This window comes from Netta rufina (assembly GCF_964035555.1).
Source record: "Netta rufina genome assembly, chromosome: 12".
Taxonomy (NCBI): Eukaryota; Metazoa; Chordata; class Aves; order Anseriformes; family Anatidae; genus Netta; species Netta rufina.
The window spans coordinates 8923060-8935561 of record NC_140135.1 but is presented as its reverse complement, the minus strand read 5'-3'; positions in this window follow the sequence as shown (position 1 = coordinate 8935561).

Below are 12502 nucleotides of genomic sequence, written 5' to 3'. Positions count from 1 at the left end.
GCTGCTGCCCCTTCCCCAGCTGCTTGCTGGGGAATGAAAGGGCTGGAAGTACAGGGTTATTGGTTGACTGCTAAGGAATAGGTTCCTCTCAAAGGTCTCGGTGTGGACCTGTGTTTAGCAGGGGCATGATCTAGCAGGACTAGCTATTAGCTTGGAGAAGACTGTTTTATTTGCATGGATTAACCTCAGAGTTACCTGTGTACAGGGTTTGATGTGAGGTTTCTGAGAAACAGGAAAAGTAGGGATGTGCGATGAGAGAAAGCCATCGATGTCTTGTGGTCAGTGAGAGCTTTTATTTCCTCGTTCTTCGTACCCAGCCAAAATGGCAAAAATATAGCTTTAGTAAAAAGATAAAAGCTAAAATTTGCCTGTAATAACTTGTCTCCACAATATAAAGTATCATGACTCTTATTAAGGGATGAAAACACAATTTTACCAGTATAGCAGCAAAGCCACAGTGTACACTTGTGGAATCCAGGATTTGAACATGACTTAGTCTGTAAGGAATGAGTCTTAAATTTCTTACACGTGGTCAGAAATACTAGTTACTGACAAATCTTTAATAATCAGTAAAATGCTGTTGGGAGGGGGGAAGGTATAGCTATTTATTTTTTTTTTTTTTTTTTAATTTCCAGAGTGGGGCTACAAAACAGGTATCTTTGCAGAATTGTGTGTATTACTGTTCTAAAGTCTTAATCTGGGGATATTTTCCCTCACATTAAGCACAGTGAGCTAAATGAAGTGTTCTGTGCTCCATTATGTATTTTCATAGTTTCTGAACAGGAGCCAATTTAAATAGTTAAAATCCATTTACGGGTAACGTTCCTCACAAACACTGCACCACTGAGACTATTTGTCTTCCTGAACTTGTGCTAGTGCTCACTGCATTAGCAGTTTAATCAGATTTGTTAATGAATAATGTTTCACTTGCGAAGTAGAACTTATGTGCATTAAACTCTAGATTGTGGAGGTGCCACAAGCTGGGGGATGAAAGGCAGTGTGCCCTGAAGAACCTGGGGAACCTAGATCATAGCCAAGCTCCTTCTCCCCCTTGCTTCTGGATGGGATTCCCACCGGCCAGCTACCAGCCCCAGATGTGCCCATCCCACACTCACTGGGCTCCACAGGCAGCTCTGAGCAGGGCAGGCCCATTGCTTGCCTGCTTTCCCCTAGTCCTCTGTGGGGCTGAGGACAGCAGGTGAAAAGGTGATTTTCCTGCCTTTTTTTTTTTTTTTTTTTTTAAACAGGGCAGAGTACAAGCATGCTGACTCCTGAAAATAACAGCTTAACACTGTAGGTGTAGTTCTTATATTTCTGATTACCGGTATGTTTTCCCACTGGTGGCTTTCAAGGCTAACTTTCTTTAGCATAATATTATAAAAAATTAACCGAAAACTGGAAGACTGATGCAGGTCTTCAGTTAATGTATTCAGCCCTGAGCCGTTTCAGCCCTGATACTTCTTCATGCTTCACCCTGATTTTTATCTTGAAGGTTCGTTCATGCCTTTTCTCGAGCAACTTCCATTTATTAGTTAAATACACACAGAAGCCTACATCCCCTCCTCCAAACCGGGCAGTCTTTCTGCTGAAGTACAAGCTAGCTTTTACATTCTGACTAATGATAACTCACAGCACCGTGAATGAAAATAGTCATTTAATTGTAATGTAGAACAGCAGAACAGAAGTGGGAAGTAAGGTTTTGTTTCTGTTTGAAGCTAAAAACTCCATTTCTCACTTTCTTATCACATTTTTGGTTTCGTATGCCTTTGAAATAGAGTGATTATAGAAGACACTGATTTGAACTATGTCATAGAAAACTGTATACCATTTTTTTATTTTTATTTTTTGCTTTGAGGGCCTGGAAGTACTTATATGTACTTATATAAACAAAAACCATCTTACTTTATTCCTAGTTTCGTAGTGTTGTGTGTGTGTTTGGTGTTGTTTTGTTTTCTTTTCTTTTCTTTTTAAATACAAACCAGAGCACTGAATTAACCTAGTGTGTTTTAGATTGAACAAGTGTCCAACTTTGAATCAGGGAAATAATTAAATCTGCATTTAATCAGGTAACAGAAAATCAGATCCTGAATCCAGAGATTAGTGATAGATTCCTTCTTCACTTTGCTTGGTAAAGTACGTGTGTAGTTTTGTGAATATCCCTATTATCCTTCACGGGAGTTTCCCACCCAGAGAAGGCCAGTATGGTCTCAGCTCAGATTATCTGAAAGTGCCTTGTCTAAGCAATCTTATTTTAATACTGCAAATTGTAACTTCTCTCGAGTCTTTTTGAAAGCTGGCTCCAAAGCAGCAGGAGGCAGGGCCTCGCTGTGGTGACTTCACAGGCGGCGCCATGTTGTGCCTGGCCGCTGGGCTCTGCCTCAGCAAGGTGAGGCCCCGTGAGCTGTGCCCATGACCTGCCAAAAGCCCCCGTGGCCAGTAAGCTGGGTTCTGTATTCGCTGTCCTGCACTAATGCGACACCTTAAAGGGATGAGCCTTAGGCAGAGGTGAAGCACTAGGCACGTGGGTGAACACTTCAGAAAGCCATGGCAGGTCTCGGCTACTGGGACCTCCCTCAGCCCCTTCTCAGTGCTGCTGTCCCCCAGCAGGGGAGGCAGCAAGTAATAGCAGTGCTGCTGCCGCAGTGTGACCAGGAGCCCTCCGTGCTTCTCCTCCTCCTCCTCCAGCCAGCAGCAGCCTCAGGTAAAAGGTGGTGCTGACAGCTGGGCCTCTGGCAGCAGCACAAGGTGCTCATTCAGGCTGGCTCCACGCACAGCATTCCCCTCCTGCCCAGCTGGTGCTAACTCAGGAGCGAGGTGCTGCCATTCTCGCCTGGGCCTTTGAAACAATCCTGCTTTTTGTTTGTTTGCCTTTTTCCTCTTAAACATAATAAAAATGAATGTTTTGTGCTTTCCTGCAGCCCTCTGGCAGGTGTGGACCAGCCGGCATGGCTGCCCTACAGCAAGGCCGGAGCTTGGGCCTCCCTGCCCGGGGCTCCAGCAGCTCGGCGCCGTGTCCCTGCGGCAGAGGTGACAGCAGCACTTGCTTGTGCAATCAGGCTCTCACCACAGCGGGCGCCTGGGGCTGAGGCTTTAACAATGTGCACACTGAGGGAGTCAGGGCACGGGGCCAGCTCCACCAGGGTCAAACGCACGGTGCGGACGTCACTGTTACTTACTGCTCTTCTGCTAGCCTTCAGTTCCTTCCTGGTTTTATTTATTCCTTGTGGTGAACGCAAGCTGAATGCTCCGTTTTATCCCTAGCAGGACAGGGCACACCCAGTGAGGAGAAGCAGAAAGTTCATCGTGGCTCCAGCCAAGCCTGAGTCTCCACGGGGTTACTGTCAACAGTAGCTGGTGGGGCTCATTTCACCAGGGAAATATGACGAGCAAAACTTAGAGAAGGAGGCAGAGCCAAATCTGTCAGCTCTGTCCAGAGCACAGCTAGGTAAAGCTGCTGTTTGTTGGGTTACATCAGCTGCTGTGTCCCCTTTTTCCTTGTGTAAAGGCACAAAAAAAAAAAAAAAAAAAAAAAAAGATTGTGACTGCAAACCTGATCTTGTACGTTTGCCACTCTGGCACTGCATTTTAGCTGTCAGGTGCTGTCAGAAGGATAGAAATCATTGAAATTAATGTGGATGTGACTGATTACTTTCTTTGTGTGTACTTCTCTCTTACTTGCGCATGGGAGGAACATCCCAGTATCTCCCACTGATCCTGAAGCTCACCTCCTTCTTCTGCTTTGAGATTTCTGTGCAAGTTTATCTGGCTGCTCTTCCTAATTGCTGTAAGGTTTCTCTTCAGCACCCCTCACTGTGTCAGATCCTGTGTCTCCTCCCTTCCAAATGCACTGTATGCTTGAGAGGCTGCAGAGCATACCTCCTACTCCAAAAAATGCCATAGCTTGCCCTTTGGGTGATCCCTTTGGGTGATCCCTTTGGGTGATCCCTTTGGGTGATCCCTCGGTAGCCCTGTGGTAGAAACAAATATTTCAAATTGTTGCTGAACTGGCACTGCTTTTCTGCAAGCTCCCCTCATAAATCCAGCAGGCTTTGAGGAAGTAATTGCTCCATCTTTGGCTCAGGCTAATTTCTAGCACCGTGTAATGTTTTATAAATACTCAAGAGGCAAGTTTTCCAGGAGAGAAGACACTACCTATTATTAAGCGCACAAGCAGTCAGCTCTGTCTGAGTTTACCCAGGCACTTAGAAACTTCTGAAGCTGTACTTCAGCAGAACCAGGCTTTCACCTTTTCAATAGACACAGGACATTCTCAGCAGTTTGGTATAATTATTAGCACAGTGACATCCACACCAAAATTACATGATTTCATTTCTTAGTCATGTGCATGCAATGAGATATCTCATACTCCTTGGGTAGCTCTGGTATCCCTGTATGCACAGTCCTGTTTCCTTTCTGGATGTGGTACTGAAATACTACAAGGTGGAAAGCCACGATGCCAAGATATACAACACATACGAAGAGCAGAGCAGCTCATTAGCACAACAACTGCTACCATAGCCAAGGGTCTTTGCACAGATTATACTTTTGTGCAGACTGAATTATGCTATATACATGCGAGAGAGAAAAATAAGTCAGTGAGAATACTGTTACATAAATAAAGTTATTTATTTCTTTGGCTCAGGAACACATTATAACTAAAATATTGAAGGAGGTCAAAGAGGGAGGTCAAAACTAAATAAAACAGTAATAATTGGTGAGTCCAGCTTCCTTCTTATAAACTGGCCAAATGGGACAGAGCAAAACAAGTTCTTGAGTTCTTCAGTAATCACAATTGAAATAACTACATGTAGCTTCAGAGCACACAAGAGAGGAGGCTATTCTTAGCCATGCCCTAGCTAACGTAGACGCGTTGGCTGGAGAGGTAGCTACAGCTGAAGCTGCAGTGAGTGGGGCGAGCGGTGCTGTACTTGTTTGAAAGCGAAGCTTCCTCTTTTGTTGAAAAGACGTGGAAACAGCTGAGGAAAACCTGACTAATTTAGAATACTTTAGGAAATGGGTAAATTAGATCTGACAGAATAGTGATAGCTAAAATAATGAATGTAAGACAAAAGGTGCATCGGGGAATTCTCAGACACCTTTCATCATAACAAAACCAAAAGCCATGCAAGATATGGAAAGAGATATGGAAAGAGATTTTTCTTTCGTGATAAGGAAAGATCTTCTCATTCTGGCAAGTTATTCCCAGTCAGAGGAGCAGGAGGCTCTGCTGCATCTGCCTGCAGAGCTGGGTATTGCTTGCACAAGACTTCAGCACTGAGGGAAGTTGCTCAGAGTTCATGCTCGCAGACATAAAGTACTTTTTTTTTCCAGCTCATGTATAATGAGGGAAACAAAGTATTACTGAGACCTTACCAGTATTCAGGAAAGGACAATTAAATGCTCAGAAACAGGTCATGAGCTTATCTACGGTGATATTAACTAGGATAAAAATCTTAAGAGATTTAAATGCTTATGATTCACAGCATATGTAAGTACTGACTGATGAGACTTAAGGAAATATTTCCCTTTAGGGCAAGCTTTTCCATAATCAACCATTGCAGGCATATTTCCTCTGGTCCAGGATCCCAAACTACAGGGACAGGACAAGTCACCTTCTGGCACATCTTCCTGCAAGGTGATGCCTGTAGCCGACAAGCCCTGCTCTCAGGTGTGACTGCTGTTAATGTAAAGTCCATTTTTGGTTTTCATCATGCAATTATTTTTTATGTATTTCTTCCCCACTTACTTCCTTTTCCCCATGCTAAGCTTCTTCCCAATTAATCTGGTTGAAAACCTTTGAGATACTGTGAAGTATCTCAAGTTATCAAGATATATCAAGATACGTATCAAGACGTGTGATCTGATGCTACATGCAATTAGCCAGTAACTGGTATGAGGAAGGAGTGCTTGTGTACGTGTGTGGTGTTACAGCAGACCAAGTAGTGGCCTGTGCAGAATACTATTTCAAGAGGAGTTCCCAGTTAAACTGTGAAGTGTCTACTTCTGTTGTACTGGGAAATTCCTCGGTATGGTCTGGGGCCTGCTTTGGGCAGGGTCTTGGTTCTGTAGTAGCCACCTGCCCCGCTTCAAGCAGTTGGTGCGGGTGCCTGCACCTTGCACGTGGAGCCGCTTTGTGTGCTCTGGTGGAAGGAGACCAACATCCACAGCAGTAACATGATCTATAGCAAGTCTCCTGCATCACAAAGGCATTAAAAGTTAAGATCAACTCCCTTCTCTGTTGACAGATCTTTATGAGCCTCCCACTGGAAATACTGAAGTCTGCAGTTAAAATGAAAATGTTTAAGAAGTGTACTTTTGTCTGTATTTTCCTTGGCTAGAGGCTAAAGTGAGTACAGTGTGCAACTGTGATGCAATAAAGGAGGCTTCGGGAAAGAAAAGAGCATGAGATGTGTATGTTATAGATGTAAATATCACTGGCAGAGCTGTGCTGCAGAATAAATTGAAAGGTTTATAATGGGTTTCTGTCAAGAGGTTGCATAATGGTTAGAAAGGCGATACAGTTCAAATTCACAGTTCAAGTCTAGAAATGGCAGCAGATGGAAAAATATTGATTTATATTCATGACAGTAGAAAAATAAAGGAAATAATTGAGCTACTTCAGCTAGTTTCATGTTAAAAGAACAGTGTTCACATTACAGGTGCTCCTTGCTACTGGGTGCCAGGGTGACAACAGCAGAGATGCCTGTACTCCAACCGCTGGTTTGCATCTTTGAGCTTTGAGGGCCAGACAAGTTAATTTTAACAGCTATCAACACTGAATTTAGTGAATCTGTATCGTTCAGCTAGAGCAACTGAAAGTAGAATCTCCCCTCTGGGAACAAAAGCAGGAAAGGAAAACACAAACAAAAAAAAAATCTACTTTTATCAGATTTTTTCAGTGCTGAATGGAATCATGCTGCCGGGGAAAATGGGAAAGGTGTCAAAGATGCAGTTGTAACCTCCTATATGCCGATCAGTCTATACTGACTGACCCTGGATGACTTAAATGACCATGAGATCAGTCCAGTTTACATTGCTGGAATTCATTTTTTCATGAAGTGGAGAATTGCTGGAGCAGAGCATCCCAAATACCCCTTTGTTCCCAGTTACAATCCTTAACGAGATTGGAAAGGCACAGAAACCTCTTGCACTTGGCTTTATCCCCTTACGGAGGGAGTTTGCTTCTGGTCGCTTAGAGCAAAATACCTCTTCTTTGTGTCACTTGTGCAGGACCCGGCTTTTTAATTTGGGATTTGTAAGCCACCTGCATCAGCGCTGCACCTAGACTGAATGGTTTGGAAGAGTTCCCAGTGCTTCCCAGTCCTCCAGTCAGTTGCCTTCTGCCCAGGCAGCCAGGTTTCTCCCTGGGAAGCCAGGAGAGCTGATGGTGGCTTGGTGGCTCTGCCCTCGATGCGGGCTAGTGAGGCAGCTGGGGCAGGGATCTGAAAGGGGAACGTGCTCCTGCATCCAGGCTGGCACACGTGGGATAACATCCGAGCTGAGGAGCTGCATGCAAAGTGAACTCCTGCTGCTCCTAACCTCTCTAGCTGCATTTACACTACATCAGGGTAATCCTCTGGAAGAAGTAGCCACAAGTCCACATCAGCAGAGCTGGGTCTGAAGGCCCCTTGACTGTATTCCTTTGGGAAAATCCCGAGTGCCTGGTAGTGGGAGCACTGCTGACAGGCACACAGCTGATGCGACTCCTTCCACTCGTCCATCTGCCCCTGTAAGTGACAAAGCAAAGCAACAAAAATGACTGGGATTTCTGGGGAACCTCGGCTTCTTCCTGAAGGAGTACTAATGTTGGCTGCTGCAGGAGCAGATGGGATTTGTAGGACCCCCAAGCTCCATCTGTTCACAATAGACTTGATGAGCCCAGGATCCAGGGCACGGCTGAACGCAGTGGTTAGCCCAGCGCTGTCAGCTGGAGGTGGAGAACAAGTGGGTCAGAGCAGCAGGATTAGAAAGCAGAAGGTAAAAGCTTCTTTCTGGAAAATGACAGAAAACACTTTTTACTGCTGTTGAAATATACATGTGGAGCAGCCAAAGTCTAGCAAGACCTAAATCTGACTGGCTATCCTCTGAACAGCCTTTTGCCTTCTGGGTTACCTACAGCTGTGGCTATGCTGACCAAATCAGCTCGCTGACTGCAGCATGCAACCTTTTACTTAGTGGGTGGAGCTGGCACAGCAGCATTTGTAACCTCAGAAGCTTGAATAACCCAGTTTCTAAAATCATCGTACTCGCCAGGCTATGCAAAGAACATATAATTAGAGCAGCCTTGACTATTTCTATTGAAACAGCTTTTGCAGCTTCTTGTTAGTTCTGATAGCAGGAATGTTGCTGCTTCTGCACTAATTGCTCTAACAACCTTCTGAGGGCTCAGCCCTGCTGCTTGTACGTAGGGTTCCTGCTGAGCACGCTGCTCCTACAGCGCAGGGGCTGCTGGCAAGAACAGGGAGCAGTGCTGGCTGCTGCTCGGCAAGTTTTTCCTCCATAAAAACCAGAAGAGGCATTATCGCTTGTTACTGATGCGCTTTGTTGCTGTGATCTGCTCAGGTGAATGCCTCTGATTCCATGAGGAGCTCCGCGGCTCTGTCTGCCTCCGTGGGCTCAGCTGTGACTTTCAGGAGCCGTCTTTCTCTACTGGGAGAGGGAGGAGCACCCTTGGGTGAAAAATGATGAACGCAACTAAGATGTCATCCCTCTGCTGATTAACTCACAGTTTTATATGGGGGGAAGGTGCTAGAGCTTCCTTTGTACTCTCTTACCTTTGACATGTTTAAGATTCTCCAGGGTAGGAGAGCTTTTTTTGGCTGTGATTCTCAGCTGACACCTGGCATTTCCACGTGGGGAGCAGCAGGGCACAGCTCACCTCTCTGGGACATAAACTCCTAGAACTGCTCAGCCTCGGCTGAGGCCGTGCTTGCAAGTGAGCTTCTTCGCCCAGCTGTGTCGTTGTGTCCCTGCACTCTCAAACTCCAGCTGTGTCTGCACAGAAGACAAATCAGCCACGCATCCCAAAATGCCTAAGAAGACCATCAGAGATCAGAGCTTCCCACACCAAAGGCAAAGTTTCCCCTTTAGAGCCCCAGCTGATGGTGGTGGGGTCAGGGTTGTGCATTAGCAAGCCAGGATCTTACCACGTACCATAGGTTAAAGTGGTGCATTTGAAATACTTTAACAAAAACTTTATCAGTCCCTCTCACTGGGGAATTTGCCTGATATGTTGCAATCATCTGGATATTTTAACAGTTTCAATAGACTTGCATCAAAATCATTTTGCCATCATCTTGACATAGTAATGTAGTCTCCAGTGACTGCAGTGACATTATTTTGCCATCATCTTGATATCATCTATTACAGCGTTGTGGTCCCCATGCTCTGGCATTGCTGAGTGCTTTGCCTCATTATATTATTTTCATAAGCTTGCTCTGAAATTAGTGCAAAAGAGCTGTGGTTTTCATAGCCAGTTACATGCATAGGGGGAGTTCCCTGAAATCAGAAAAGATATTTCAAGTACGCTGATCAGCTATTTTAAGAACACTCCAGATTTTTAACATTTTTCCTTTAAATGACCAAAATGTTTAATTCATACAAAACTGCCAGAAAAATGTTCACTTAGGAGGTAAATGATGTTTTACTCAGAATTTGGCAAGAGTACTGAGAACTGGTTCCAAATTATGCTTTTGTTCAATTCTCCATCATTAAAAGCAACATAAACTTGCTTAATCTTTTCGGGATGTGCACTGGAAGAAACATTGTTTATTGCAGCCTGAAATATTCTTACATTTGTGACCCAACTTACTCAGAATCAGCCCAGTCCTCAGCTGTACCATTTTAAGTTTTGAGCACAAACTTTCCCAAGCATATCACAAATACCTTCACAGGCACAGATAATTTCAGAGGTGAAATTACCTCTGTTGAATTGAATTTGAATCTCTTGTTGAAGTGACTTTGATAGGGGAAAAACTTGAGTTTGGGCTTAGCCTGAACAGATTTGGCTAAATCCACGTTGAACTCTGCCATTCTTTGAGGCTACGACAAACTCAGCTTCTTCAATGGGGTCGTTAATGTGAGTGTGAAGTGTGCACATAAGTACTTGGAGGATCCAAGAGTGCAAGAGCCAGATGTAAAGATTCCCACTGACTTTAATGGCTTTAAAATGGCTTCAGCAGATTTAGATCAGGCCCTTAGAGAGCTTCTACTTGTTAATATTTGTAGAAACAGGAGGAAATTTTAAGCTTGGTACATCAGTCAGTGCACAACGGTAAGCCTCTGGCAATCCTGTAAGTACTGGAGTTTGGAACTTAAATACGGAAAGCGCTGTCTGCGGTGGTTCAGCTCTGCAAAGGCCAGGAACAAGCTACACCACTGACAGAACTGGAGAGAGCTGACACGGGACCTGATGCTAAGCAGCAGTTCATATTTTGTAACCTTTCTGTAAATTGCCCGAGGGTCCCTGCTTCTCAAAACCTTGTTGTTTTCGTGTCTCTGCTCCACTGGTCTCTCTTTCACCTTTTTAGTTAATCGCATTTTCTCAAGAAAACAGCAATTAAAAACAGGTATCTAATGAAGGCATTAATCTTCTTTTCATGCCTTCGTAGGAGGCCATCAGATTATAAACATGAAGTTGGGAAATAAAATTAGTTTGGTTATTTCTTAATCAGGGGGAAAATGATTGTTTTATTTTTATTTATTTATTTTTTGCCATTGATGTTACCCTTTTCAAAAGCACACACGTAGCAGGAGTTTTAAAATTTTGGCTTTTAAAGGATGTTGTCTCACATTCCAGTACTGATCCTTGCAGTATTGTCTCTTGGTTGGCTGCCCTTTCATTTCTCTTCAATTACAGCTCTCTCAAAAGCTGTATAGAGAAAGATGCAAAAGAATAACACAGGCCATTATTCCAGGCTTTCAGTGGTGGTAGACTCCACTCCAGCAGCCGTTCAAATAATGACTGAGCTATCGCTTCCCTCGGAAGCTGTGCTGACAAAATGCCACCAACAAAATTCACGGACTTGGTTAATGTTTAGTTGTGACAAGTTATAGGATGATATGGAATCTCTTTCCGTTCAAAACCAGAATTATCTCGTAGCTCTGCAAGCTATATTAAATCTCCATTAGCTCAAAAATGAGACTGAAATCAGGCCATTCATCCACAGACATCTGCTGAGCTTGCAGATGAATAAAACTTTGTGTTTCTCCCCTATATTCAGGGGGTTGGCAAACAAATAATTATTTTCTGTTTCTATTTTGTTCATACAAAGCCACCAGATCTGGGTGCAAATACATGCAATAGTAAATCTCCCATTGTCTCTACCCAGAGCTGTGTCTGGGTCCATCTATTTGCGAGTTGCTCAGTCTCTTGTGGGGAAAAAAAGCTGCCCAGTAGCCCTGTTAGCATGCCAACAATCATAAATGTGGGGTGTTTTATGGGGCATGCTGGGGAACTGCTTGTGCTAGGGAATGGTCCCGACAGAAGCAGCCGCTCTCAGCGGGCTGAGGACCCGTACCCATCGGTTAGCAGCTCCTTGGGCAGAAGAAGAAGCAGGCATGGGCTTATCTTCACAGCACGTCCCTTGCCAGGGCAAGTTGGAGCTGCTACCAGGAGGACAGGCGAGCAGCTACTGATGTAGGACAAGTGGGAAAAGGAGAATGGGGAGCAGGTTGCTGGGGCTTTTCTCTTCTAAAGAGATTTGGATAGAATGAAAATAGGGTTGGTGGGCAAATGCAAGTGTTTAATTAAGAGGCAAGGGAGTGAACAAGGGTAGGAAAAGGGAGAGATGGAAAATCACAGGGCAGAATTGGGGAGAAAGTAACGGAGTTGGAAAGCTCAAGGGTCCTCTTCTAATTCTGCGGCTTTTTGACATTACTTCTGGAGGAGGCTCCATACAGCACTGCTGCAGGAGGGAAGTCTCGGGGAGATTTTTTGGCCCTGGTGGAAGGGACATGGCTTTGGGAGGGGAGGAGAGGCTCTGCACAAGGAGCACTTCTTACATGTTAGGACAGGTGACTGAAGGTTAATTCTCAGTTCAGGCAGAGCCCCTTTTCCCCAGAGGCAGGGAATGGCATTTGGAGCCCATGTGCTGAAGCCGGTGAGATGAGGTGGGTAGGCACAGCTCAGCAAGGAGGGAAAAGGGCTTTTGCTCGGGGGCCTGGGGCTGAGGCAGAGTGCAGAATCTTTCAAATGCTTCTGCCAGGCTCTGCGTGCATCTTTTATTTTAAAACAATGAATATAGTTGCTCTTAATTTATTGTAGGATTCTCAGAGCTGGCAGATCACCAGCGTTGTTTCTTCTCTCCTTGGATTAACCCAGCCAGCGCGCTCTGTATTTCCCTGAGCTGCTTCTGCCAGTGTTGTTGTTTTGAATCCTGCAGCACCAGCTAAGTCAATCAATCACCACAATCAGTGCTGGCATTGAGGCACAAAATAACATGGAAGGGAAAAAAAAAAAAAAAAAAAAAAAAAAAAGGCAAACCACCACGCTGCAACACAG